Here is a 26,789-nt window from a genome sequence, read left to right on the forward strand (position 1 = left end):
ATTTCCAAATTGTTAGTTCCATAAATGTCAATATGCATTTTTTGGATAAATAATGTTCTGCTGTTATGCAAATCAGGGAGAGTTCCTTCCTGCATGTCAATGGTACCTGGGACCAGTGCTGAAATAAACTGACTCTGCCTAAAAGTAACTAAGACTACCTAAAAGTAATCTCCCAAATGTGTTTTATTAGGTTAGTGCAAAAGTAATTGCAGCTTTTGCCATTACTTATTGCAAAAACTGCAATTACTTTTGCACCAACCTAATAAATGAAAATCCCCAGTTCTCACCTGTCAGAGTTTTGATTCAGTGAATCTCTGGAGCCCAGGACTTTGTGATTATGATGCTAAATTTGGGAACTACTGCAGTAACCCATCCTGGAGTGTCACAATGCACACTAGCAAATTAAAGTTTTGGGAGAAGCATGCATAAGAAAAACCTGCTTACTTCCTTTACCCAGTGTTTAACAAACTGATTTGACCATAAAAACTCCTTCTGTCTTCCTCATCCCTACTCCTCTCCCATAACTATTAACACGTTCTCACTGAATACAGTTTGAAAAACACTAGTATAAGCATTCTCAGAATGTCATTTTTATATATACTTGATTAGAAATGGCAAGAGGATTGCCTATATTTATACTGGGTATTTTATATTCATAGCTCAGTTTTCCTTATCTCCTAAACATGCATCTACAAAACTATGTAAGAAAAAATTACTTTTAGAGGCAGATTCCCATAATACTTCAAATCCTCAATGTTATATTCTCCTTAAGGGTAGGAACTATGTCTCACCCATTTTTCTATCAGCAACACTTTGCACAGGACATAAGATGCATCAGTGTTGTTGGAGCTGATGGAAGGAAGATTCACACTATTATACTTACTGAACACACAGAGAGATTAAAGTAGTTTATAACGACTTTTTAAAACATGAGTTGAAGAAAAAATGGTTTATTGTTGCCTTAAATCTTGGGCTACCAAAAACTGTTTGAATTCTACCACTTTGTATTTTTCCCATCATTCAGTGTTACTTGAATTCTACCACTTTGTATTTTTCCCATCATTCAGTGTTGAACACATATTGTCCACTGCTTGCCACCTTGACTCATTCAAGAGTATCAACCAATTATATCCCAATCAACTTGAACAATGAAAGAAAACCACACACAAACGTAGGGGAAGAGTTTTGTGATATTTTACCTCTTAATTGTGAAACACACTGATTAGGGGAAAAGATTCTTGCTTTCCATTTTATTGCCCAGTGCCTTTCATAGAGATGTCCAATAATCACTTGGGCTTTTTGTTGTTGTTGTTGTTTAGATTGTGTATGAGTGCATGCATATAAGCAACTGATCAAAGCTCTCCCACGAGAGGTTCCATGACAGGAGGATATTTGTTGTGTTTATTGCACATAGAATATGCTCCATAAATAATTGAGAACAAATGAATGAGTGAATTCCACATTCAGCGCATGGACTCTTTGCTGCACTCAGCACATGCCGTTGCAAAATCCAGCATTCGTGTCGTAGGGTCTGCCTGGACCATCTACCAAAACACCCTCCTTGGCCAGTGTCTCAAAGCAAGATTTGTGCCTACCAGTTCTCCTGGTATCTTCCCCAAGCATTAAAATTCAACTTTTTAATGTTTGTGTTAATTCAGGAAAGACCTCTGGATTGGCCAGTAGTACTGAATATATTTAAGAAAAACAATGCTTTTACTCTTATGCGTATTTCAGTTCCAAAAAACTATGATTCTTGTGTCCTCTGAGCAAAAATATTTATTTCCATATGCTGGAGTTTTTCTTCAAGGAGTTTATCTCCTAGGAGCGTAGGAAGCAAAGGGGAAATACGTAATTAGGGCTAAATAATCTGAAAAGGAGGAGAATTCTGGTGCTAGAACCATACATACTTTACAGTACAAATCTCACTGAATTAGAACTCTCCCTACTACCTCTCCCTTCTGAGTATCATTTATTTTCAAAACATACTGCCATTGCTAACCCCCAAGACTGTATGAGCTACAAAAATGAGAGAATGCTTTGAAATGACTATGTGAAAAAAGAAATTGGAGGCACAAAAGGTCCTATCTTCTTTTGTGGGGGTCTCTTCCCACAGAGGAGGAAAATCACAACTTTTCCTCTTCTCCAAATATAGTGAAGCTGATTGCTTCCTGCTTCACCACTAGGTCACTATGGGATAGGATATAAAGGCTGCTACATCACCTGTCTATATCCCAGTCTACTCCTTTCTAGAAATCTACGCTATGATGTGGTGTCTCCTATACACCATGGAGTTGGAGTCTGCAAAGTACTTTACAAAATACTTTACGAAGTACTTTACAAAATATTTTCAGAGTAAAGACATATAATTTCAGAGTGAAGACATATGATTTCTGCTAAAGAAAAAGCAACCTAGAAGTGGCAGAACATTGAGAATAACTCCCTCCTGTCACTGTGGGCAAATTTCCATCACAGCTGGAGACTTTTGTACTGAATAAATGCAAACAAAAAAATAACGACTATTAGAATCAAGGCACTACATTTGAAAGCTTGATAGGGCTGAGCCACTTTGGGGAAAACTGCTTAAGACCAGTAGGTTCAGAATAATGATTATACCAGTGCCCCCTCTTTGATCCTGGCCAGAACTCTTCCTTCCCCTATGTCTCCTATATATTATGTAATTCTAGGAGTTTGGAGGTAGAAAACACCTTTGAAAAAGTTATGAGTGCTAAAAAAGCACCAGGCATCACTATTTATTCTCCAGCATACACTTACTGACAACCATGAAAAAGCCATAGATACCTGCAATAGACTTCACTCCAACCCAGCAAAGAGAACTTGATATTCAGCAATACCTTAGAGAATGGCTTTATTTATTTTTCGCACAGCCAGTTCTATACATTTCCAAAGAACAATCTTTTCTCCCTACCAAACCAACCCGGCCTCCTTCTGCAAGGCTACCCTGGCCAGCACTTTAGCCAACCCCCCTTTCTGATGCTAATGAAGTGAAAACAACCCAAATTCTTTGGTTTTCAAGCAAAATTAGCAATCTGCAGTCACTCAATTGTAGTAGGTAAAACTGAAAGAACTTCCGCTGGAGAAAAAAAAATCTAAATATTCCTTAGAACAAAAGAATATGATTAAAAGAGAGAAAGAGTTTACATGGAATCTCCCTGTCCACATGTTTGCAGGGAGAGGAGAGAAATATTGCAATCATCCATGTCCTGGTTTTCTTCATTCATTCATTCATTCATTCAGTCTTTCCTTTATTTTTAATTCTGACGGCTGCACTCAAAATAATTCTTGCCTGTAGCCTTGAGTAACCAGGATACTCAAAATTTTGGCCATATTGCAATGAGTCTAATGACATGTCAAGATTCAGAATCATCAGTCCTGAAGTCCCCAAATCCTCATCTGCCACCTCCTTGGTGGCACAGCCAATATATTCCATGATTGGTTATTTCTTCTTTGTTGAAATGAAACCATGGGTCTCCGTTTTCCCAAAAAGGCTGGCTCCAAAGTGGAGAAAGATTGGAATGTGGAAAATCATTGACTGAAAGCTACAATGTGGCTATTAAATAGTTTACTCAGCTCAATACCCAGCAGCTAAAAGTCTCACAGACCTTCCCTAAACCAGACCTAGGATCTAAATAGAGTTGATTGAAATAGAATGATTCCAAAGTATGATTTAATCATTTTTTTCCTCAACACAAAGAAAAGGTGGGCATCATGCAGTTCCAGCAGCAATTTATTCTAGTATGCATTTTTCAGCTTAATTTTGCTGATATATTAGAAAATAGATAGACAATTTGGCTGTATAATTTGCCAAGACTAACGGAAGCAGTCAATTGCAGAGTACTCAAGAGGTAATCCATCTCCAATTCAACTTGTTAAGCATGGATAGCTGGGGGTATATTTTTGGCATGCCATTAGGAGAACCATTGTCAATAGAAAAACAGACATGTAGATTAGTTTTTTTTAATCAAAGCAACTGTTAAATATGCATTTTGTATATATTTCTTCGACAACCAACAGTTATACTCCTGCCAACAAGCATGTTATCTTAGGGCACAGATTGCGTCTGAGTACTGAAATCTCACTCCTTTTCAGTGAAAGGAAACCTTCTGTATTTACTGCGCTCCAAGTGGAGTGTCTTCTTTACACTTCCAAAGTAAGCTGGTCCCCTACTTCTCGTTTTATCCCTAGTTCTGCCTGGCTCAAGGCATGTCAGAGAGCTGTAGACTCCACAGAGGACCTGGGTGATATTTGAGCCTAGTATTTTCTGTTCATTTTTTACTTTTGAATCCTTTTTTTCACCAAAACATATGATCACTGGAAATCCCTCAGGAAATATTTTAATGATTTCATCATTCTTGCATGGTATATAAGAGATTTAAAATAAAGCATTTCATTTGAGATCAATGCATTATTAAAGATTTTATCAGAAAGTTCATTTAATACAATTTTAATAATATTCATTATGTATGAAGACAAATTTCAAACTTTCCCCTTGGAATAAGTAATATGTGCTGTTCAATTTACTTTAAATTTATTTTATTTAAAAATTATGATTGGATCAGGCATGGTGGCTCACGTCTATAATCTCGGCACTTTGGGAGGCCGAGGTGGGTGGATCACTTGAGACCAGAAGTTTGACACCAGCCTGGGCAACATGGAGAAACCCTGTCTCTATGAAAAACAAAAATTAGCCAGGTGTGGTGATGCATGCCTGTAGTCCCAGCTACTCGGGAGGCTGAGGCGGGAGGATCACTTGAGCCTAAAAGGCAGCGGTTGTAATGAGCTGCGAGCATGCCATTGCACTCCAGCCTGGGCAACAGAGTCAGTCAGTCTCTCTCTCTCTCTCTCTCTCTGTGTGTATATATATATATATATATATATACACACACACACACACACATATACATATACATATATACACACTGAGGTTTAACTAACCAATATTGTGTCAACAGTAAACTTTGTGACCTTATAGTTGAATGTTTGCATCATGTCCTCAAAAAACTTAACTTTTTTTTTGTAATTTTCATGGTTTCAGGCTTTGATTTGCAAGTGTCTCTCAACGAATAACCACAGAGTGAGTATGAAAATTTTTAATCTCAGTAAATAAAGAGCCAAATTGGATCTAGTAGGCACTGTTTTTTACATTTTTAACACCTGATGTGCAATAGAAGGACCCTGATCATGTCAGCTTGAAGATCTGCTTAGGAAAATCTCAAGGTTATTCACGGGATTATCATTTTTATCCTCCTTGCCAACTTCTTTGTGTATTTCAGTATCAATGTTTCTTATGTTTCCTCTCTTCAACCAGAAGCCCATGAAGGTTGTAATTAAACTACTGTATGTATATTTAGGAGTAAAAAAGGCTTGAGCTGACATACCAAGGTACTATGCCACATACCCAAGGCACCATACTACATACCCAAGCAGCTGAGTTCAAAGCATGGTCATGTGACCTTCCCTCACTATCACTGCTGTGCCCAGAAAGATTTCAAATGGTTCTACTTTAAAAGGAAAAGTTCTAGTGAAGGAGTGGGAGGAGAGCTCCATTTGGCAACTGAGGGTAAAAAAGCTTGGCCCTGTAGTTTGCAAGATAACACAGCTAAAAATGAGGCTTAGGACAACTCCAGGGTCCCAATTCTGGCTTCAAACTCAGGTCTTGTGACATTCAGTTCCCTGGAGAATTTCTGCAAAGTTCTGGAAGGCAAGTTCAGTGGTGAAATAAACATTAGCCCAGCAGGAAGTGGCAAGAGGATACTCAGAGTACTGGCAGCCTGTAACTGCTTGTGGCCAAAAGTCAGAACCCTGAGGAGAATCAGAAACAAAAACCCAAACTCCAATTTCCAGACCCACAATAAGCAGACACTAAAAGCAAACAAAAAAGCCTACAGTATATACTTACCCCTCTACTGCTTTGGAATATTAAAATTCTCTTTCCCTTCTACCAAACCAGTCCAGCATTTTCCTTGTTTCATGCAATGAGGGGCTTCATATGATTTTTTACAAATGTAAAAATTATCAAATTTGTATGTTTAAGTTGCATACCTGAAGAAATACATCTCCATGTTCTCATCTGAACCTTAGAATCTGTTAAAAATCAAATAATCCAATGACTTTAATTATTAATTAGCCAAAACCACAAAACTTCATTCCTAGGATTGGACCAAGTATCTAATCATCTTTTTGCAGTCTTCACTTTTGAGAATGTCACACAACTTTCCTTGAAGTTTGAAGGTTTGAAAAATGGTTTTTCTGAGGCAGTTCTATAGAGTCATTGAAAAAATATACAGTAGGGGAAAATAGGCTAAGTTGACCACATTCATAACAAACAATGCTAGAGCATGCAAAATATCCTTGGCACTTAGCCTCTGAGAATTTTATCATACCAAAATCCATACAGTCAGTTCTGCTCCAATAGAATGTATGCATTGCTGAAATTCTTTGTGCTCTGCAAAATCGCACAATAAAAACCAAGTGGCTTACTGGAAAAATTAGGTTTGAGGCCGGGTGTGGTGGCCCACGCCTGTCATCCCAGCACTTTGGGAGGCTGAGGTGGGCAGATCACGAGGTTAGGAGTTCGAGACCAGCCTGACCAACATGGTGAAACGCCATCTCTACTAAAAAAGACAAAAATTAGCTGGGCATGGTGGCGCATGCCTGTAATCCAAGCTACTCAAGGGCTGAGGCAGGAGAACTGCTTGAACCCAGGAGGCGGAGATTGCAGTGAGCCGAGATTGCGCCACTGCACTCTAGCCTGGGCAACAGGGTGAGACTCTGGCTCAAAAAAAAAAAAAACCAAAACAAAAAATAGGCTTGAGGTACAACAATCAAAAACATTGTCAGTAACACGTTAAAAAGAAGCAGAAACGTAATAAAAATGGTAGCACAGTTTTACATCTGTTAAATTGTTGAGAAATACATAAAAATACAACAATAAACATGGCACATTATCACATAAAAAAACTGGAATTTGCTGTGGAAGTGAATGTGGTTAAGGGATGAGGCTTGTGGGTTATTGTGAAGCGGTGGAAGAAGGGTGTTCTGAAATCAGACAAAAAGTTGGTAGTCCCAGATGTGGATGGGTGGGGCTCCTAAAACATGGGTGCATTTTTGGTTTTGCTATCTGGCATTCAATTGGCTACAGTTTCCACATTTACCTGGTGTTTCTCTGGGAGGAAACCACACATAAGCAAATACAGCATTTGTTTTATGCTTGTCTTGAATATATTAATTGCTTTGAAACAAATTTGCCTTTTCAAAACAAGTGTGATAGCAGAACTGACTTTACTAAGAATTGATTATAGTCATAAAGATTAAAATTTAGAGATCAGAAAGCTGGGAAGTACTTAAAGAACAGCTATCATAATTCAAGTCCTCATATTACAGATAATATCAGCATGTTATTTGACTTTTGTTTTGTTTTCCCCAGAATTTGCCCCTATAGCTTCAGACACACTAACAAATTTTCAAGACCCAGTCTAAACTAGCGAAGGTACCAAAGGAGAGACGCTTTGATGGGAAAAACAAGCATTTAGGTCACAGCCCAGTTCCAGGTTCATGGATATGGTTTTGCATTTGATATGTATGGATCTAGGTGCTTCAAGAGTTATTTGGGAAACCCATATTATTATCCAAGAAGCACATTCCTACTGGCTCAAGTGACAAGATACACCTAAAATTTACACACAAAAAGGGAATGTTTTCAATTTTCTGGGTTCTCTCCATTTATCATTTTGAGGTTCGTGAGAGCCCTGGGACTAATGTTCACAGTCATTTCTAGGACAGCTGTTACTAGTATTACTGATACAGAAGTCACTATTTGTTTTGTGTGGTGTAAAATGACTAGAGGGCCCTATTAGCCTTTTAAGGGAGATTCATCTACTTTCAGAGGCTTGGAAACTTCTGTAAAAGAAAACCCATTTTCCTTAATATACATGCAGGAGGCATAGAGGGAGGGAATTTCCCTTCTCCAAATTCAACTAAAGAGGAAGCAGAAAAGATTTCGCAATGCACTTATCCACTGTCCTGTCAGACTACTGCGAAAACCTTTCACTGTGTAACATTCTGTGAATATTACTAAACAATTCCCATGTACCAAGCACTCATGAAAACTGCAGAATCACGAATTCCTGTAGGCAGTAGCTGGAGCCTGCATTATTCAAACACTCCACAAGGGAGTCCTTTGAATACACCCAGGTTGAGAGTCACTGATTTTGTACCTGAAAAGGTATCCTAAGACTGTTATGCTTTAAGTAAGGGATATATAAAGTTAACATTTTAGGTAACAAAGTTCAAAAACTTGGAAGAGAAGAAAAATTGTTTATGAAGGCGAAGTATCTGGTTTTTTTTCCTTGTTTATTTTTACTCAATGTAGATGATTGGGATAAAATGTAGAAGGGGAAATGTTTAAGGTTTTCATGGGTATTATGAGCCACGCTGGGCCATCTCCTTTTGATTTTGAAAAGAAGGTAAAGCCCTCCTGCTGACACATTAAACCAGGGAGACTGAATGACAAAGACACTGAACAGTGAGGGACTGGGATGAGGGTTAGGTGTGGGAGAGACATCAGCTTTAAATCTGGGCCCTACTCTACCTATTCAATCTCCAGCAGTCTTGACAGAAACCTTTGAGCCAAGGTCAAGAAAATAACACTCTTCTCTTTTACTGATAGCATCCTCCTTTCACCCAGATTGTTTCTTGTCTCTTCTCAAAGTCTAACATGAAAGAAACCCAGTTTGTTTTGCTGATCCCTAGGTTGTTTAAGTGGATGCATCAATATGTCCTTTTGAAGAAAACATTTCCCACATGCTCTTTGGAGCAAATTCTATAACGTAATAAATAAAATAAGGTGACTTAAATTGGGTATCCCAACATATACCTTTCCTTCATTTATGGCTCATGAGAGACAGAGTGATAAATAGAGATAGATTGTAACACACATCACAAGCCTTGCACAGCAGCCATAAAGAAAATATCATTAAAGAGATCTCCATCCCCAATAAAATACATCCTATGCTACTACCAAAGGGTCCTTGTAAATCACTAGTGCTTAAGAAAATAAGACGTAATCATTTTTTTCAATAAAGCTCAGTTGGTTTCCAACTGCATAAATTCCATAGTGATGGGCAATCTGTTTTTGAAATGTTTCTTAACCAAAGGTACATTTTTCCCAGAGATAACAAGCAACTGACAGTCTAGTTTTAATTACTTTAAGTAGGACAGATTAAAAGCATAACCTTAAGATATATACATATATGTGTGTGTGTGTATATATACACACATATATGTATGTGTATATGTCTTACATGTGTGTATATATACGTACACATATAAGACAGTGAGATGCCATCTCAAAAAAATTTTTTTTAATACAAATTGAAAAATAAAAGTAAAAAGAATGGAAAAAAATCTGGTTGTACCCTGCATTCAAAACATCTCTGGCTCTTGCAAGCCAGTTGCTTGGTGGCACCAGATGATTTCCAATAGCTATTACCTAAATTTATCCATGAAACTACTCGTCATGATACAGAAAAAATGCTTCGCATGTCAAATAAATATTGTCGTGGAAACTTTAAAAAGTTTATTTTCAGGTCTGTGTTACCTGTCAACTACAGAAACTTATATGTGTACATACATGTATATACATATACATACATACATATATATATATACACACACACACACGTATATACACACACATACTTTTCAGGTAATGAATACACTAAAAGCCGACAGTTCACCAATACACATTATATCCATGTAACAAAACTCACTTGTATCTCTTAAATTTATACAAATAAAAAAATTATATAGTTTTCTAAGTACTTACTACTAAGATTCTTTTGCTAAAATTCTTATTACTAAGATTCTTTTGCCTGTGGTTCAGTTCATATTTCAATTCTGCACAGACACAAAATTTTCTTCTAAGTATACAGAAAACAAGAAGCATAATTAGTAATGTATATTTATCAACATGTGTATACCCACACTACAGTAACTGACCAATTAATGTAAATGTTACTATTGTACTTCATTCAAATAGTCTCTAACTTTCCTCACTCTGATTACTAAATAAAATGCACTGTAATTTTCAATCGGTAAAAATGCAATCTGTTAAAGTAAAATATTCTTATCTTGGGATAAGATCACAACTCCTATTCCCAAAGTTTACAGAAATCATTGAAAAGGTTGACTACACATACACTACATTTCTTTACTGGTCCAGGAAAAGTTTTAAATTAAAATAAACATCATGAATCAAAGGGTGTTTTTTGTTGTTTTTCTTTGAAAACAAGTGAATAGACATTCCACCAATAGTCAAAAAATTGCCAAGGTTATTTTTCCTTCACATATAAAAAAAAAACAAAACAGAGATCTAACAGGATAAGCTACAGAAGTCGAGCACTAACTCTCATTCCAATCTTCCCTCAAGAGCCAATTAGTTGGAAGCCTTAGAAAGAGAACAATGTACCAATTCTTTGCAGCATCAAATTACAGAAGCCCTTACCTTTTAGTCAGAGTAAGTGACAGATAACCAGCATAATAAACTCAGCAGGCATGCCCGCCATGCACATTTCTCAGTGGGCTCCTCCTGCAGTACCCAAAGAACTGTGCATCAAAACTCCAGCCTGTCTGATCCATCCTTCATTCACTGTCTGAGATACCAGCTACCAGGGTAACAAGAAGGGCCTCACAAAGTGGCAATCTCGGTTTCTTAAAAACCTTTGTCCTAAAGAAGAGAGGAGAAAAGGGCAAGGAGTGGGAAAGAAACAGGGAGAGGAGCAGAATAATTACTTTCCCGAAGGTGAAGTGTTTGCCATAAACTAAATGCACAGCAACCAGCGTTTTAAGTTTGAACGATCCTGCTTGCAAGCTCCTGAAGAATCTGCCCTACCTCTGCCTCTTAGGAGAAAAGTGTGTGTGTGTGTGTGTGTGCATGCGTGTGTGTAAAAGAGCGTGAGAGTGTAAGCACCAATGTATGGACAGGGAAGGGAAGGAGAGATGGCTGGAGAAGTGAGGGAGAGGGCTGGGGGGAGAGCTCTAGGATGTGACCCACATATGGAATGAGCATTAGAACAATGAGGACAGGACCGCCAAGCTGGTGCACTCTGGGGCAGCAGTTTTCAAAACAAGGCTTCACAGCTTTGCAGGAAAGGGGGGTGTGGGGAAACATAACACAAAACAAGCTAATTGAAATAAGCAACTGGATACAAAACGAGCTGGCCAAATCACCAGTAATCAGCAATAGGGACATGGTGGGCTCCTGGATTTCATTTTTATGCAGCCTGTGGGTTTATTCCCTTCTTTACTAGAAAGCTTTTGGTCCCGGGGGCGTAGAATTCCAAAGGACCCAATTAACACCATACTTGGCTAGTTCCCTGGTATGATCAATATGAAATAAGCTGCCTTTTAGCATCTCCATAAAACAAAACAGCCCGGAAACTGGGTCTGCTATTTTTTTTATTTCCTTTGTAGACTGACAGCCAAATTGGGAGGGTGGGGCGGGGGAGCCACACACATTTCAGACATTAAGAAAGGATACAGAGGGCATGACTTGGCTGAACATATTTAAGAACATTAGGTCTAATAAAGTTTTGAAGTCAATTAAATAATCTCTTCTGTATCCTCAGGTATTTGATGACCAGAGGGCTGTTCCACACATGAGGTTTTCTGGGCTTAACTCGCAAGGGGTTCTAATGATTGCTAGGTTCTTCATAACACAATTCTAGTGTTTTGGCAAATGATTGACTCATATACATGTTAGCTAACCTGTGATAAACAGGACTTAGTTTGCACAATAACTTTCATAGTAAGTCTTCCTTAAAAATAGTATTTTTTCTCTGGTTTTGATTTCATTTCACAATCAAACAACTGGTTTTCTTCATAGCCCAGAGACAAAACAACATCCAAAGCAGTATTGGTATTTTTCAGCATTTCATTAATTAAAAAAAGAAACCATTCCCATGTGAGGCTTTCCCAACAGGCTCTTCATTCACTAATATTTTATTGCTAGTGCAACTAGTTTAATTTGTAATTTCAAACTACTTCTACATTCTGTTCTCTGCTTACTCTGAAAACACAGATAATCAAACAATCTGTGAAAGAAAGAGATGGCAATAAAACTTTCCAAAAAGCACATGCATTCATGTGGCACACGCACACACACACACACACACTCCTGTGAAAACCTGGAAGGCAACTTCAAAGTGAGTGCCATGTTTCTTATATTGTACTACTAATCCTCTGATTTCAGAAGCGTGTGACCAGGAAAAAATGTTGCTGTTAAGTTCAGGGCTACTAGAGCTAGGTTTACATCCGGGTAAAAGAAAAAAAAATCCCTCTGATAAAATTACGAAAGATCAAATTTCCATAAGAATAAGCTCAATAAAAATGTTCATAAAGAAAGAGATTACTAATTCCCATGTGGCACTAAAGGTTTTAAAGAGTTAAATCACAGCATATGAAAACCTGTGTTTAAATAATTTTTAGGCAATGACACAAGCTGAGGAGGGAAATAAAATTAATAAGTGACAGGAATGAGGGGCTGTCAGCACCAACTCCAAATTTCATGCTCCTTGGCTTGATCCTGTGTTTTATTTAACACAGATTTCTACATATGCAAAATTTGCCTCTTCTTGTGAGGTCTTGTACAAGGTTGAAGAACCTTGGGCTGTGAGCTTATCTGAGAGATACAATGAAGTGGGATGAACTGGTGGCAGGGGCTGGGAGCACTGGTTAGATGCTGTTTACAGCTGCAGCTTTAAGGCAAAGTCTAAGCAATGATACTTCCAAGTAACCAAATGGTATTCCTCTGGACAGTGATGTTGTGGATGAGGCAAATCTGATCTCCTGACTACATGTGCTCAATTTCAGTCTGCATACAAGAATGCTTTCCATTTGCATTTACTTTTGTTTCATTTGATTGCATGTCTGCCTAGCCAGGTAGTGAGCCAAATTAAACAAAGGAAAACTTTTGAAATATTCTATTCCAGCTTCAACATGATGTTGTTTTCTTCTGTGCTGTTTTGAAAAGGAGCCAGGATGTAAACGGGCTGTGTTATCTTATATGGAACTGCCTCAGCAAAGTATTCCCATTAAGCAGGAACAGATCGAGGTATGGGGGGCGGGGGGGTGCCTGAAGCTGATTCCATGTGGAGGACTCTCTTTAAGTATATAACATTATGAATTCAAACTTAAGTGGAAAGCCAGGCACAGTGGCTCATGTCTGTAATCTCAGCACTTTGGGAGGCTGACATTGGAGGATAACTTGAGCCCAGGAGTTGGAGATCAGCCTGGGCAACACAGAGAAACTGTCTCTACTAAAAATAAAATTAAAAAAATAAAAATAGCCAGACATGGTGGCACATGTCTGTAGTCCCAGGTACTCAGGAGGCTAAGGAGGGAGGATCACTTAAGTTCAGGAATCTGAAGATGCAGTGAGCTATGACCACACCACTGCCTTCCAGCAGTGCAAGGGCAATAGAACAAGACTCATCTCAAATTTATATATATATAAATTTGTATATATAATATATATATATGAGCCTCTTCCAAGGTTCTCCACTTTATATATATATATATATAATATATATACAATATAAATATATATATATATATAAGTTTATATATATGTAAAGTGGAGAGCCTTGGAAAAAGCTCATGAGGGGGAAGGGTACTAAAACTGAAGCTACAAAAACTTTACAGTAAATACACCTCTACTTTCACTAGGACTCTACTAAGAGCACCACTGTGGACTCTACTAAGAACACCCCCAGTATTCCACAGTAGAGCTGTGAATATATTTTCTCATTGGTAGTAATGGGAGGAGATAGTCACCTAGAGAGGCTAAAAACATTTAGTCTAAATATTGAAGTAAAATGATACCAGCAAAGGGAAATCTATCACAAGCTTTCATTTTCTTAGAAGGGTAACTAGCTATACATAGACAGGGCACGAAGGAGTTAATGAATCCATTAATTCAATAAAGCATAATATCTCCTAAAAAGACATTTGCTTTTTAAAAATAATTTCAAATTTACAAAAAAAACTGAAAGTTGAAAAATTTGTTCAAAGAGTTTCCACATACCCTTTACTCAGCTTTTCCAGATATTAATGTTTTACGTAACTACATAACAATGATAGGAAATTAACATTGATACTATAATCCTAACTAGTTAACAGACTACTCAATTTTACCAATTGTTCCATTTATGTCCTTCTGCTGGTCTAGAATTCAATTCAGGAACTCACACTGAATTTAAATGCCATTTCTACTGAGTCCCCTCCAATCCAGGACATTTCCTTAGTCTTTCTTTGTCTTTCGTGACCTTGACATTTGAAGAGTAGTAGCTGGCAATTTTGCAGACTGACTTTCTATTTGGGTTTATCTGACATCACCTCACTATTAGTTTGTGGTGTGCATTTTGGGACAGAACACCATAGAAGTGATGTTCTTTCACCTGTATCATATCAAGAGGTATACAATATTGGTATGTATTAGTGCTGATGATACTAACTTTGATCACTTGTTTAAGTTGGTGTTTGCTAGGTTTTCCACCTTAAAACCACTATTTTCTCCTTTTAGCTTATAAATTTCTTGTGGGGAGATACTTTGGGACTAAGTAAATACCCTGTTTCATCATACTTTTCACCTACTATTTTCAGCATCCATTGATGATTCTTGCTTGCAACAATTATTGCCATGGTGTTTACAAAACGGTGCTTTTCCATTTCCCATCCTTTCTTCTACATTTATTAACTAGAATTCTACTGTAAGGAGGGTGTGTCCCTTCTAGAATAGGAACTTTTAAAAGAAAAACAACTATGAAAATTGAATTACTCTGAAACCAACATAGCTGGTTTATCTATAAAATAAGACATCTCAGTGCCACCTATTTTTTGAGAATGTGAAAACTCCAAGGTATTTCCTTTCAACCTTCTGCTGGCATTTTAAGATTCTTCAGCAGATCCACTGCAACAAAGGGGAGGGTAGAAGCGAAGAGAGGACTGAGAAATGGCATCAGCTTTCCAACAGCAACTATGGCTTATAACGAGAGAACTTTGAAGCAAATGGGTGACTTTTGTTACAAATGTCTATTAAGGAGACATATCCAGCAGGTCTCATTTATGTCCTTGTTCTGGTCCAGAATTGAATTCAGAAAGAATTTAGCATTTAGTTTTCATGCCTGGGTTGGTCTGACCCATTTAAAGGATCATCCCCACCCAGCATGATGCACCTGTCCCTCCCAAAAGGACCCATAGGATGGTCCACAATCCAGACCTCACACCTGCTTACCACCAGCTACCCATTTATTCTTGGACCCCATGCCTGTGCTTCATTTGTGCCCTGTCTCACCTCACCTCCTACAGGTCAATGCAGGATCTAATTTCTGTGAGTTCCAGGTGTAAGTTGTCCTCTTAGCTTTCACACATCAAAGAATGCCCTTCCAGTTAGAACAGGACCCAGAGACCAGTCATTTTTGCCTCTTCACATCTACAAACAACTGACAGATAACTGCAGAGGTGGTTTGAGTATAAGCTATTAGACCGAAATTTGTCATGCAAATCACATGAATGCAAATAAACTCAAGCAAGAGGAGATTCTGTGAGAGGAAGGATGGGTATTCATTCCAGAGGAGATGACCACACTGCTACCAAAACAGGGGCTCTCCCAACTCCCAATTAATGGACAAGTCTTCATCAATTATCCCTCCCTGAAACTATAAAGCAGGTGCTAGCTCGGATGTTTATACTTGTATTAATCAGACCCTGCCATAAAGAGCAAGGGGAAGACTAAGAAGCAATACATTGAGTCAATTACTTCCCAGAAAAACCACTCCAGGAAGTAAGATGCAGACCCAGGAGGAACTCTGATGCATTATGCAGAATGAAAGCTGGAGGCCACAAAGGAGCCACCTAAAGCCCTTCCTAAGCAGTCATGGAGAGGTGTACTGAGGTACACTCCTCAGAGGACCAGAAATCCACTGGACGGGATTAAGAGGGAAAAAGTCTTGTAATGGAAAGGTTACACAGTAGATTGAAAACTGCATTACATAGTTTCCTTAGTTTCCAGATACATATTCTAAAAATCCTTTTTCAAACCACTAAAATATCAAACAGAATATGTTGTCAAATCTCATGGGCCTTCAACTGAAATCTTTTTATAACCACACAATTGCTAAAACAGGGTTCTACACTTATTACTTACTATCAGAATCGAAAACCCTCTAAACTACATTTGAATAGGCAGTCAACACTTTCTCAAGGTTTGCAATGTCAGCTGCTAAATTTTCATCCAAAATGAAATGATCAGGTGGTGAGGCGAATCTAACCCACCTCTTTTATAACACCATTGTTCCTCTGAATAGCCATCCCAAGCTACAAATATTTCACAATGGAAAAAATTTAAAAGATAGTTCAGCACCTAAGCTGTGCTCCTGGAACTCTAAGCTACAACAACACATTTATTGCTCTTAAGTTCATTTTTATGGCCAGAATCTCAAAGACCTTCTAGACTCAAGAAGAGCTAAATACTGAAGCAATGCCTGCCACTTGGTTGAAAGTGCAGGATTCGACTCTTCAAATCCTTAAGTGATCAAGACTGGATTAGTCAGTCTTTCAATGTGTTACATATCTAGGTTGTACTTTTAAGAGTCAGAAACTGTATGTTCTCTGATCTGAACCTTCTGAAATTGTAAGACATATACAGCCTCAAGGGCTGCTAGATAGTGTGATGGGAATTTCCTTCCTGACAAATGAGAAAATAACGCTTATCACTGTGCAATAGAAGGGAAATGGAAGAGAAGTAACGCAACAAAATTTAAAAACTAGTGCCAGTAAAGTGATCCTAAATGGTACCTCCAAATTTAAAAATAAATTCCTTGGGAAAATGGTTTCTCAATGAAATTTTGGAAAAATTAAAAGTTTTCCTTATTTGAGTTTATGAGTCAGAACAGATTTAAAACTGTAAAATTCTACAGAGGCTTTCAACCCTCCTCATTAATTGTATCAACCAAACATCCATGGATACATCACTATTTAGTGCCTACTTTGGTAGATGCTAAACATCTTTGATTCACACCGCAAAAAACTCTAATGAGGTCGGAGCAGGCCCCTGTGACTCATACCCTGAATAGTGCTACCAACCTATTTTTCCACAGGCACCCGCTCTGTTCATTAGCTATGCACTAAAATAGAAGATGACAAAGCCTGAATCTGTGCTTATTTCCACAGTTGTTATTAAGTAAATACCATTTTGGTGAATAAAATTAAACTAAACCCACATACATGAAATGACTTATTTCCCTTCCTTGAATCTTATTAACATAACACTACCAGAAAATTAATCAACACCATACAATTGTTAAATGATTAATAAAAACAGTGATTATAATAATTCCAAATTGAGAGTATTTCTCATTCAAAGTAGGACTATGAGTTCTGTTTGGATTTTTCTGCCAGTATGAAAAAAAATGTTTATAAATGCAGAGACTGTTTGTAAATGCATCGCCTTCTATGCCACTATAGAGGTTAGATAATATTCCACAAACGGGTGATTTCTACAAATGGGTTTTAGCAATTTCTTCTTCTTTTCCTTAAATTAAACTTAATATACAAAAAAATGGTGCCAAGGCTGAAAGAAAAGAAAAATTAGGAAATAAAACAACCTTTTGAATAGCAAGCTTAACATGAGAAAAGGTTAGGTAGATAATTACAATTTTTATCGACACAATAAACTGCCAGTTTTTCAGCTGACTAAATGCTAGTCTAGCTCATTATGTAGCCATGTTACAGAAAAAAAAAAGCCTATTTTTTCCTTAGAACTTCAGTTTCTGTAATGTAAAACCACCAGGAGGTTTGAATATTATTACCTAGTAGTATTTTAAAACTTTACAAAGAAAGACTTTACATCTTTTCTTAGGCTATTTCTACCACTTACACTAATAATCTCCAATCAAAACAAGGCAACCGTGTGCTCCTTATAGTGAAGTAGGTCACATACCATAACCATGAGTATGTATGTACATATTTACCATGTGAGTGTAGATGTGTGAGTGTGTGTGTGTGTATCTGCATGCATGTATGCATACACATTTTCATCCCTGAAGCAGACTTTCAGGAGTTAACCCCTTGCCCTTTCATTAGCATGATGCCAGTAGACTTCTGGGACATTCTGGAGAGTTAGGTTGTATACTGAATGATTCAGGGCCCCAGAGTCCTTTGGAAAGAGGTGAGGAATTGTATGGATTCTTGTGCTTGCAGCTTCACCTAAACAAACAACGAACAACAGCAACAAAACTCTAGACCCAATATGAGGCATACAAGATGATCTAGTTCAGACATGTGATCCTTCAATAATTGAGACCCTCTATTCCCCTGGAATAACTGTGAAACAATTACAAGCTCACTTGGAATAAAGGAACAATAATAATAATGTAACTGGCTGTTGTGATCCCTAAAGCTGAGACTAATGGGTATAAGTGTCCCCAATAAAGAGTGGTGCTGCACTTGTCATCTAGCAAAGCTGGCTCTGTCCCCATTTGCCATTCCCCAGACAACATAGAAGAGAATAATCAAAGTGTAAAGCTGACTTGTTGACAGAGAGCTATGGGCCCAGAAATAAGGCATTCTGTTCCATCCCCCTCCCTCCTAATGGAAGAGGCAGCAGATCCTACAGAGGAAGGGAGAGAAATGCTGCCCCAGCCACCTCCATCCTAGTGAGCAGGGCCCTCTGCACTCAAGTGGTAGAAGCCCTAGGACTTCCCAATCACAAGCTTATCCACTGTAGTGCCCTCTCTTTTTCGCCACCTATCTATCCTCTTCCTTCAACTGCATGTCCTTACTACATTTGGAAATGTCAGCAATCATGAAGAAAAGAAGAGAAAAACCAACCGGGCTCTCTTCCTTTTCAAATGTAACCCCTATGTGAGTGTAGCCCAGCTGACTATCTGGATGAAGACAAACAGCTGAGAAAGAGGAGATCAGAAGCCAAAGTCTGACCCCATGCTGCCGGTCACCAAAAGCACCTGAGGAGAGGCCTCAGGCCCCCATAATTGAGAAAGCGCTCATTTTCTGTGCAGCATCTGCTGAGAAAAACTCCATGAAAGGTCAGTGGCACCAAGCCAAATGTGGAAAAAGTTAAATGCCACCCTGCTGCCATTATCTTCAAGGCACCAGAAGAAAGAAACAATCCCAGAGAAAGAAGAAAACACTATGAAAAACTGTGAAGAGCTCATTTTTAAAAATAATATAAAGGTGTGTTAGACCAGAAATACCAGAAACTAAATGTCATGCATGTATTTGACAATATATACTGAAGGTTTTTTACTATGAGCCATGTGCCATTCTAGCTTCAGCTAATACAGCAGTGAATGAGACAGACAATATCTCCACTCAGGGGGCTTGCATTTAGTGGCAACAGACAAAAACAAACATGAAATTTCACATAGTGACATATGCCATGAAGACAGCACACCTTGACAAAGTGATCAAGAGAGACTTAGACAAAGAGAAGGGTCTATTTTAGATAAGATTGTTAAGGAAGGCCTCTCTGAAAGCAAATCATTAATTAAAAGATCTGCTGAAAAACTATTCCAGACAAAGGAAACAGTAATTGCAGTCTCTGACATAACAGCCTATCTGCCTTCCTGTAAAGTTTCAGTGAGCACCTACTTGTCACAAAAGTGTGTAAGACAAAGCCCCAGCCTTTGAAGTTCTCATGGTCTAGTAGAAAACACAGACATAGTAACATGATAAATGCACACCCAAACTCTTACAGGAACATAAATGGAAACAGCCCATGAAAGTGACCTCAGAGCATGAACTTGATTGAAGGGCTGTGCTTTGCTGCAAGACCTGGTAAAAACAAAATCTTGAGCACAGGAAATATAATGAGCCAAGGAATAATGACATGAAAGTGCATGACATGTCTATGGCCTACATTTGTACTCTGTTGAAATTACTCTTGTAACACATATGCACTTAATTGTGTTAATTCGTTTCATGATTCCCCCTATTGTTAGGATGCACACTCTTTGACAACAGGAGACTTATTCCTTTTGAATCGTGAGCATCTAGCATCAATGCCCGGCACAGAGATTTAGTGAATAATGTCTGCTGAATGTATGAGATGAGGAGGAAAAAGAAAGGTTAATGTCAGTTTATGAAAGTCAGAATGTGCCCTGCTGAAAAGATAGATTTCCTTCTGGAGCTATGGGGGCCATGGAAGGCTTCAGAATTCATAACAAGTCTTCAGGATGACAAAAGTGAACTTAACCTACTAGTGAACCCGGAAGCTTCTTTTGCAAAACCTATATTGGTAGTGCTGACAGCTGCTACTGATGTTGTTTAAATGAAGATATAGCTTTTTGTTTCCTTCACTGAAGAGACATATATTAATTACAGTGCTTTTTAAGATATGAGACATGGTTTTAAAAGCTTGATAATCACTTCTGCTAAAGGTTTCCTGCAGTGATTGTCAAATATAAGTCTTCACCCATTCTCTGTGACCCACCCCTCTGTTGTTACCTTGCTCCACATCGAATCAGTCAACTCATATGTATTTACTGTCTTCCTTCTCTGTGCACAGCAAGGAGCATGGTGTGAGAAAACACATACTGCACGTGTTAGAATCATAAAGCAGCCTTAATGGCCTTTGGAAAGGGTAAGAAAGTCCATGGCATCTTTGTCTTTACTGCACCTATTATCTAGACTAACTCTTTCATCTTACCTTTAAGATCTAGTCCCACCCAGGTAACTAGATTGGCTCTTGGAAGAGCTCAGATGATCATGTGAATTTCCTGACTCCAGGTCATCAGGGAGCAAATCTTGTCTTTCTTGGGTACTTCCAGGATGCCTAATACAAGTGCTCAGCACTTCCAAAGCTCAATGCATTTGCTCAGTTTCATTAATCCATCTTGTACCCCACCATTATAAGTACTTTTCCTTCTGTCTCTGGACTTTGGTGTACCCCTCCAATCTCTTCTCCCTTTCCAGACCTCAGCCAGATGTTAGGCATGATGCTTATGGAAGCTCCAAAGCCACAGAGAGCTACCCCTCTTCTGTGTAGCTCTGCTCACCAGCAGGAACTCTGGCACTGCAACAGATGAAACATTTTGCCAAACAGAAACAACACAGATCTTCGCACACACAGGGCACTAAGATTAGATAAGGGTTCTGAACTTCAACAGTAGTGAGGCAGAGGCAGTGGAAGCTGGGCTGAAAAAAGAGAACCGTTCCTTCAGGAGATCCATCCAACTTACAGAAAGGAGCCAGGGAGCTCTATCTGTCAGGTTTAGTGAGAGTCCCAATCTCACTCATATGCTGACAAGTTCAAAACATTCAACTTTGTTGAGATTGAAAACTCTTAGTTATTTAGGCTGAACAGGTTGTCTGCCCTGGAGGAAAAAAAATTGTAAGTTGCTTAATGACCATCTTTACTAATATGATGGGTTATCATGAAGAAGACGATGAAAGGTAACTTTCCACTCAGAGATGCTGAACCAAAGACCCAAACCAGCACAGAAAGCATGAGACTTCAACAAATAGGAAGAACATCTCTTCCTTTATGCTGCTATTCTTGTTACTTCATAATGATCTAATAACACTTCATTTTTTTAAATACTAGTTTGGAAACTAGAAAGCTAAGACACATAAAGGAGATGTCACTGTACATAGGGAAACCAGAAACCCATCAAGAGAAAGAAATAATTGCTCTCCAAAGGAATGGGACCCATGGGAAAGGATTGCATATTCTGTGTAAACAAAGAACTTCTCCAATAGTCCTGCACATTTCCATTTTCTATGCACAGAGTCATTCCTTAAGCAGCATGCATTTATCTCTCCAAGACAGAAAACCATAATTTAATTAAAGTTAAAATGAAGAACTTAAAGATTTGCTACCTTATTAGATCCCTTTGAAAGAGCTAAATGTTCCCCTGCTCAGATCTCCTCTCTTCCTGTGCTTCAAGATAAGTACTGGGAGATTTATGTGCCATGAATTTCCAATTACCCATCTCCACCAGCTGGGCTGTCAGTCACCACTTGTCTTATCCTGGATGTCTTCACCACCCCCATTTCCTTGTTGTGCTCACAGAAACAAGCTTATTCTACCAAAAAGAGCTTACCACCAGGCAGGCCAATGCTGGTTTATTATGTCCAGCTAATGCTGGACAGAATTTCTCTTTCAAATTACTGCCATCCCACTTTCCCAAAATATTCAAATAAAACAAGAGGTGCCACAGATTGTGGACAATTTAAGATTTCAAAGGAGAATTTACAGGCAAAATTATCCATCCTGCATACTCACAGAGTCCACTGAAGCAGAATTGATGAGCTCTCAGGAGCAATCCCCCACTCCTTTGACACCTGGAAGCAGGTGGGAGAATTCTAAATGATAACTACACTCACTTGGAAACCGTGCAACACAGAAACAATATGTTTGCAAATGCAGGCTTACAAAATTGTCATAGATTTGGAGGGGAAAATTAATGGTGGAAGCTCTCTACTGCTCTTGGTCATGAGTTTTGTCTGTAGAATGGATTAGGGCATCAAAATATTCTTAAAAGGAGTCTGAAAGGTCATAATATCAGTGTTGCCAATAAATACCTGAAAAATAAATGACAGTTGTCATTTGATGGTCAGAATAATAGTGAGTCTTTATTGTATGGATTTCTTTCTTGTGACTGTTATGCATCCATTTAGTTGACAAATGTTTACTTACTAGGTACAAGGCTCAGTGTTAGATACTAGGGGTGACACAAAACTAACTAATACAAGGCCTTCCCATAAGGAGCTTGTAAAATATTTGCATAAATAATTTTAATAAAAAAAAATTGGCACCAAAAAGTCAATAAAACACTATGAAAATTCAGAGGAAACAAGATCTTGAAGCTGGCTGGAGGAGAACAGGAATTTAAGGAGGGCTTCATGAAAGAGAAGGACTTCGCCAATGATGAACTAAACCTGAGAGTCAACTACAATATTCCAGGGCTGTGAACCATCTAATTCTTGGTTGCCCCTTCTCCTTCTCTTACACATTGCTTTGCTTGCTACTAGAGTGTAAGGTAGAAACAAGATAACTAAAAGTCAAGCTCTAATTTTGTTGCTTATTTGAAAGGTAATTGGATGTATACAGAGGCTTTAATTACTAAAATGAAATCTAGAGATCACTAAATACTCACTGTTCTGGATCACTGTTGCATAAATGGCACAGAAGGTACATGCAAGTCCAGGGAGAAAGTCAGTACTCTTGTCTAGGTTCTGAGCCTGGGGAATACTAGAGCACAGGGACTGCCATGATTTAAGGCAGCATGCGGAATGGCTATCGCTTCAGGCACCATCCGCAAACAGGGAGGTCATGGATGAGATAGAAAAGGCAGGCTAACCACCGAGATCAGCTCCATTTCATGCTGAGCCTTTTCACAGTGCTTTGAGACATCTATTGAATATTTCATCCATTTATTCCACTGATTGTCAAAAACCCATGAAACAGACAGGCCATAACAAGTTGAACTTGACATGCACGTGGCCACTAGCAGCTTCCTGAACTTGCTTCCTACTCCTAGGTCAACAGATGGATGACCAGCAGTGGCCAATATCTATGGTTGATTCTCACACTGGCAGCTACCATGGCAGCCAATGTTTCTGGAGCCCTCCCTTTATACCTAGTATAATGAAGTGTTTCCTCTTTGTGTACATTGTCTCGTTTAGCCCTTAAACAATCCTTAAATGCATGTATTATTCCACCACTTCCCAGAGATGGAAGCTGAGTCATTATACTGTTATGTTACTTGCTTAAGGCCACACATTTGATCAGGATTTGACTTCAGTATTTTCCAACTCCAAAGCCTGTGGTCTTAACCATGCACTCTTAGCTACAACTGTGTACCACTTCCCAAAGACTGTGTAGGAATTAGAAATGGAATTCTGAGATTTTTAACCCCAGGGGAAGCAAAAAGATTGTGGGTCCAGGGTTGGACCAGAATATCTCAACCATAACTGTATACCTTGAGTTTGCCCAGAGTAAACACCACTGAGCCAGGGGAAACCTGTAAGGTGGACTCCTCCCTCTAATCTTATCTTCTATCTCCACAGTTACCAGAACAGCTGCCAGACCAGCCATCCAAGTGACCAAAACCTGGTGGCGGCTGCACGTGCCCTGGTCAGACAGTGGTTCTCCAAGGTTGTACTTTGAAATCTGATGTCTGGGTCCCATCCTAGAAGTTCTACAGCTTAGAGTGAGTCCTGGGCTTTTTAAACGCATCTAAGGTGATTCTATTGTGCATCCAAGAATGAGCATTGTTGTGTAAAGGAAAAAGTCAAGGGTTTGAGGCCCCTTCTTTCCGTAGTCAGGAAAGCAGCTGGCTTCATCCCAGGCCTTTGCTGAAATACATTAATAAATCCCTGCCGATGATGAATCATTCCCTTAAGAAGAGAACAATTTCCCAACTGTAACTTTAAAGTCTAAGGAGTAAAGAAAGGAAAAGCCACAGAGAAAAAATTTCTAGAAGACTAAAATGTATTTCTAACAAAATTTAAATACAAGATAACCAATCATTGTGGGAGACTGATTTTTTATCCTACTGAAGATAATGCATTTTTGACCCTGCATCCTTAGTTTGGTGAAAGAATTGTATTCAGACACGGCACAGCTCAGGATAGCAAATATGCAATTTGCAAGTCACTACTTCCTTTTCCTCAACTCCCTGCCCAAGGCCCATGGTGGCTCCCAATAATCCAACACCTGGCCAAGTCACTGTAAATGCAGTCTTAGAAACCTCTTCCATAAGTGCTCTTGGCAGCCTCTGTGAACCAAGTCTATGGCTGAATTGAATGGTATTTTTCATCCCTACCTGAGCCTACATGCATTCCAGGGTAAAGAATTATCTTATTCTGTCTTGTACCCAATAGTTCCACCTAGAAGACTCTATTGCAAGTAGTAAATGCTCAGTAAATGTGAGCTGAATGAGTAAATGAGATGATGACAGGAGAAATGCATTTTACAGAAAACCTCCAGCTTTCTGATGTCCTTTTCTTAGCAGTCAAATTAAGATTCAGGTTTGCTCATGATGGGCTGATCAGAAAGACCTTGAAAGGAAAAACCATGCCAATGGCCAGTGAATAAAGTAAGCAAACTGCACTAGGATACATCAGTAGGGATTGACAGAGATTACACAAGCACTACTAAATCTTTCAATTATGTCTTTAAAAACACAAGACTTGAAAGAGAGAAACAGACAGGAATGCGTGCCTGGAATTAACATTCTGACAAATACCTGACTCCAGGTTCTACATTTCATTTTATTTATTCATTTTCCACCTTTCCAAACAAAAAGAGGGATGGAGTGAAGGATCTCCATGGTTTACAAAGGCTCATATAATCCAGCATGATGATATCCAATAGAACAAAATAAGAAAAAAAAAAGGCAAAATCAGGTTTTATCTTTTTCTTTGTGCTAGCGATAGACAGCAACATAGAATGAACCCTTGATGGCTGTCCTCTTTTCTGCATGACACCTATACTTGTCTCTCAAGGCTCACAAATCACTTCCCAATGGATACCTTCTCTAGCTTGTCCTACATAGGTCCACACTTATCTCCACTATAGCATGACCTGGCAATGGCTCATCTCTGTAGCTTAGAATCCTTAGCAGTACAACAAAAGTGGGCACCTAGTAGTGTTTATTGGACAAGTGGTATGGACTGAATGTGTGTGTCCCTTCCACTCCCAAATTCATATGCGGAAGCCCTAATCCTCAGTGTGGCTATATTTGGAGATGAGGTCTCTATGGAAGTAATTAAGGTTAAATGGGGTTATAAACGTGGGGCCTTGATTGGATAGGATTAGCGTCCTTTTAAGAAACACACCAGAGAATTATTTCTTTCTTTCTGCATGCATGTACCAAGGAAAAGCCATTTGAGGGCAAAGCAAGAAGGCAATTGTCTGCAGGCCAGGAAGAGAGGCTTCATCAGAAACCAAATAGGCCAAAACCTTGATTTGGGATTTTCCCAGCCTCTAGAACTGTGAGAAAATATATCCATTGTTTAATTCACCCAGTCTGTGATATTTTGTTATGGCAGCCCAAGATGACTAAAATGGCAGGAAACTGACAGATTTAATAACGTGGTGGAAAAGCTGCCTCATTGGAAATCTGAATCTCTATCCAATTGTGTACTTGTACGCAAGTGGCTGTAGCCCAATACTGCCTTTCCTCATCTCAAATCTGGGTAATATAAAACTTCCTTTCTCTACTCCTAGTGGCAGTGTAAGGGTCTGAGTACCTTTGAGTAATAAAAGATCCTTATGAAAGCAAGGCTGTGATGTATTGTTACTATCAACATACCTGCAGTCCTTTTCTATGTGCTCTCACCATGGGTCTCCTGTAGCTATGAGGGCTAGAAGACCTCCTGATCCTTTTCTTGAGACCCATCTCTACTCATGTGACCATCATTGTCTAATTGCTCAATTAGGAAAACTGATCACTAATATATTAAATAAAAGAGTATGCATTGTATATTGAAATTGGAAGGAATATATTATATATAATCTGAGGTTCTGCTTCAAATTGAAAACAGTGGTTATATATCAGGGTCATGTGATCATGAGTATGATTATAATTTCCTTCTTTATATTCACATACACTCTCTAAATGTTCAGCAAATAATTGAATTACTTTTATATTAAGGAAAAGAAAAACTTAACTCTTGAAAAAGAGGAAAAGACTGATGATCTGCCCAGCAATCTCACAAGTGAAACCCCCTACCCCCAGCAGAAG

At 38.6% G+C, this 26,789-nt stretch overlaps 1 protein-coding gene across 2 annotated transcripts in view; it reads right to left on the minus strand.

Annotated features, from left to right (window-relative positions):
- FAT3 (FAT atypical cadherin 3) overlaps positions 1–26,789 on the minus strand; it is a 667,316-nt gene that overhangs the window by 571,753 nt on the left and 68,774 nt on the right. Inside the window, exon 1 of one of the 2 annotated variants that reach the window (XM_030828900.1) lies at positions 6,061–6,095. The exons of the other annotated variant lie outside the window; for it this stretch is intronic. The gene's annotated coding sequence lies outside the window, so the exon portion shown is untranslated. Of the gene's footprint in view, positions 1–6,060; positions 6,096–26,789 lie in introns of those variants that run through there. 2 annotated transcript variants of the gene reach the window in all.

Source organism: Nomascus leucogenys, chromosome 15 (assembly GCF_006542625.1).
Source record: "Nomascus leucogenys isolate Asia chromosome 15, Asia_NLE_v1, whole genome shotgun sequence".
Classification (NCBI taxonomy): Eukaryota; Metazoa; Chordata; class Mammalia; order Primates; family Hylobatidae; genus Nomascus; species Nomascus leucogenys.